Consider the following 4583-nt stretch of genomic DNA (forward strand, 5'->3'; position numbering starts at 1 on the left):
CATAAGCGGTTTTAACAAAAAACAGTTGACTAAACAGAATGAGAATGAGCCTAAGAAATGTATAAACCTGCCATTTGGGTCCAAGAACAATCATTCATCTTCTCGAATGCTACATAGCTTCAATATTCTCATCGGCTTGAGAAATGCCTAACAAACAAGGAGGGAAAGCAATGTATTTCCTTACTGGGTAATCAAAACACTGTTAATACTAAATTTCTTGTGGATAAATCGAATTTTAAGTAATTAATTCAAAAGCCATAAGGCTTCCCTCCTGAGAATGATCTCCACATGTTTTATATTTGATAACTAAGACCATACAAAGGTTTAAACATGACCCCTACAGATTCATATTCTGGAAACTTGGTCACCAGTATGGCAGTGTTGCGAGATGGAGAAACCTTCTTCCATTTATAGAACCCAGTGGGAGATAGCAAGGTTACTTTCTTTGAGCAACAACTTTGTTAAGAATTAATGTTGTTCTCACAGGGTCTCAGTCCCCATGAGAGTGGCTTGCTGTTAAGGCACACCTGCCTGTGAATCACTATCTTCCTGCCATAGTTTGACCATGTTCTCCCAGCACATATAGTATCTGTGGTGAAACTCAGAGAACTAGCTGAACATGGGCATTTGTCCTCTGAAACTTATTTAAGTAAACCTCTTTTCTTTATAAAATATCAAGTCAGGATGGCAAAGAAGAAGAACACAACTGACAAAAAAAAATGCCGAGGAAGGATGTGGAGGAAGTGGAAATTCTCTTTCACTCTTTCACTGCTGTTAGAACTGTTAGATGGTACAGCCACTATGGAAATCAGTGTAGAGAATTCTCAAAAAGCGAAAAGTAAATCTATTTAATGGCCTATCTATACCAATCCTTGACATACAACTAAAGGACACTACTCCTGAGATACTTGCTCGACCATGTTCATTGCCATTTTATTCACAATAGCTAGGAAATGGAAACAACCTAAATGTCCTTCAGCTGATGAATGGATAGCAAAAATGTAGTTCATATACATAATATATCCCTTAGTTTACTGGAATTCCTTGGCTAGGGTTGAGGTTACATGAGATGCCCACTGGTGTTGTTCTTCTTCAAGTCTTGTTTTGGCAGTTATATTGTTAAGGTATCAGAGGTGAAAGTTCCCTGTCATTTCTAGAGGACAAAAATCTCACAGCAGATTTCGTGGTCCTCTGGCTCTTTGCCCACTCTTTCCCCACGTTTCCTGAACCATCATCAGTGCAGGGGTTATGTTATAGATGTATCCACTGGGGATTGGCAACCCACAAATAGTCTCTGCATTTTGACCAGTTGTAGTTTTCTGTAAGAATCTCTGCTACAGATATATGCTGCTTTGGTGAGGATTAGGAGCTACACTTATCTGTGGGTATAAGGATACTCATTTATAATAAACTTAGAAATTATGCTGGTTTAGTAAAATGGCAGTAGTTTTCTCCTCTAAGATCTATGACCTCATTAGCCTGGGGTAGTTGGCTCAGTTTCCAGTATCAGGTATGATTTCCCTGCTGATTACAAGGCCTTTAGTCCAACTATACAAATGTTAATTGTTGCCAATACATAAGTAACAGCATTGCACTTTTAGGGATGCCTTACTATGCTGGTTATTGTGGTTCGAAGGATTCCTAGCTGGATAGGACTATAGATTGTTTCCCTTCCTTTGCATCTTTCATAGAAATTTCTGGTATTATAAAAGCTAGACCAACAACTCAGCCAGAATTTCTTGTACCTGGTTCTTGTACCCTTTTCTGTTTGTCACAATTCCCCTTCAACATCACTTTTACCCTGCTATTTCCGCCTCTTTGTTACACACACACACGGTACATTTTTTACTTTCCTGGTTTCTGACTACTTCTTTCTCAAAATATCTCCATGGAGTCGGAGTTCTGACTCAGCAGTTGGGGCTAGGAACATGACTCCCCAGTTAAGAGCACTTGTTGCTCTTCAAGTGAACTCCAGTTCCGTTCCCAGAACTCACACAGCAGCTAATGACTGCTCACAAATCCAGTTCCAGAGATGTGGCCATCAGGAGCACTCCATACATGTGATGCCTAGACATACAAGCAGGCTATTTATAATATAAAATTAAAATAAATAAAACCTAAAAAAAGTACCTTTAAATCAACTACAACCAGAAAACCTCTTACACGCTAGACTGAAGTAGTTCAATTCAACTCAAATTCAATTTAAAAAAAATTAATGATTTTGGCGATTAATATTATAGGTACATTAAAAATGAATAAACTTTACATTGTTTTCTTACTTTGTTTACAAACATCTTATATATTTATTTAGTAGACATTCATTGTCTGTTACCCATCAAAATCCATTGTAGGCAATAATAAAGTGTACTATCATATCCTCAATTCATTTCTATGAAATAAGTATCACACAACTATCTGAATCTTTAAACAAAACAGATACGTGAAATTTATTTGTAATTCTAGATTTTTTTCATATAAACTCTCATGTTCTTTCTACAGTCCCTGAATATTCAAGATTGTTATGGGAGTAGAAAGGCTTAAGGTGACCACATATCAGCAAATACGGAATCAAACATGGTAGGAAGGTATATCTATTTCTGTTGTAGTATCTAGGAAAAAAATCCTAATAATAAAAAGGTGGGTCTACTTGATGCTTCTTGTTCTTGGTGATAGGACTCCGAATATCAAAAAAAAATGTTGCTTGAGCAAAATTTCTTTAGTAAGGATTTTCAGAGTTCATGGAAAAGCCAACAAGCTGTTGTGTTTTGACAAAAGAATAATGATTTTTACCTGAATCGTTTTCTTTGAAAAACTAAAATTCAGGCCTTATACAATTCTATAGCAGCAGTACTTTTAAGCTCAAAAATAAAACTAATAGTAGCAATCATTTTAACCATTTTGTAGATCTCGAGTGGTTGTATCATAAGCTCTAATTTTATACTCCATTAGTTTCAAAATGACTGATATTTTTAACAAATTCAAGTGAGCTATGGCTGCCAAAACATCAACCTACATGTGTGTGTGTGTTTCATAGTGTCAGATGTGGCCAGCAAAGTGTCCCTACATAAGGTAACATATTTTGTTACTTTATTTTAAATGAAAACTGATGCCTCATTTGAAACGCTGAAGATCACATCATCTGGACCACTTTCCTTTCAGAGTTCTTAACCTCGTCAGAGTCGACTGTCACAGCTCACAAATGTCTGAGAATCCACAATCTGTTGACAGAACAGAGCAGTAGCAATTAAACACAAAACAATAGTTTATCCTTCAGTGATTAATCTCAGCAAGCAATTAGGGTCAGTAGGAGTAGAGCAATAATGTTTCTTGTCCTTCGGGAGCTCGTACTGTGCTATTAATCCAGTTTTAGAGAAATAGCTCTTGCCACTTAGCTACCATTATAATTCTTCATTCCAACTCATGTCCACATATAAAAAAAGTTTAACAATACCATCTTAACTCCTGACTTTTTAGCGTCTTATGAAATTTCCTTTTCCTCTGGAAGGTCAACCAAATAGTAATTATTTTAACAAATAGAGAAAAATATTCATATCAGTTACTTGATATCATAAGTTGGAAGGACCAAGTTCAAACCAAATTCAGTCATTCTGCCACTAACATGAACTGGATAAAAGAAAATTAACTTCCCTCAAACTGTGTCTTGGTATAAAAATGGTATAAAGTGTATATAAATGTATATAAATGATATAAAATGTATAAAAATGGTAGGAGGGTATGTGAAAAGAGAGGATATTTTGGGGGAGAAAAGAGACCAAAAAGAAGGGGACAGTAGATGGGTGGCAAGGTGACTCAGTAGGCAAAGGTGCTGACCCTCAAGCCTAATGACCTAAGTTACATCCTTCACAAGAAGGATTCACAAGAAGACAGAACTGACTCCTACCAGTTGTCCTCTGACGTCCACACATGCACTGGAGCATTTGTGTAATGTACATACACAACACACACACAAAACAGGTAAGTATCTCCAATTTAAAACATGGAGGGTATGCATAATGGTAGTGGATGGGGCCAAATAAAAGAAAACTGTATAAAGATACATATGTGAAAATGCCATACTGAACTACTCCTTTGAATCATTTGATCAGGTTTTAAAATTTATTAAAATGATATGTACATATAGGAATTAAATACAAAACATTGTATGTTAAAATACCTAGAAATCCATGGGTGTATTTAAGCATTCAGAAACATATGACTCGTGGACTACATCAACAGTGATAATTGTACTCTTAGCCTGTAGGTTACGCCCACAAATTTTTTTCAAAATATGAGAACTCTCTTGACTTTCTTCATGTGCTCATCTCTTTCTCACCCAAATTGACCTTGAAATGTTTCTACCTCAGATTCCAGAATGTTAGCATTACTAGAATACATCACCCACTATGCCAGAAATGCTAGTCATATTCTCTAAGGGATTCACGTATGGTAAATCTAGAATTCCCAATGTTGCAGAAAATATCATTAACTGTTAATAAGTAATGGGCAGTTTTAGAGACTTCCACTTTCTGATTTGACAGAGAAGGTGTGTGGACGTCTTCATTTCACCTCAGCCACAAGGAAAA

This window comes from Grammomys surdaster, unplaced genomic scaffold (assembly GCF_004785775.1).
Source record: "Grammomys surdaster isolate TR1022 unplaced genomic scaffold, NIH_TR_1.0 225, whole genome shotgun sequence".
NCBI classification, from domain to species: domain Eukaryota; kingdom Metazoa; phylum Chordata; class Mammalia; order Rodentia; family Muridae; genus Grammomys; species Grammomys surdaster.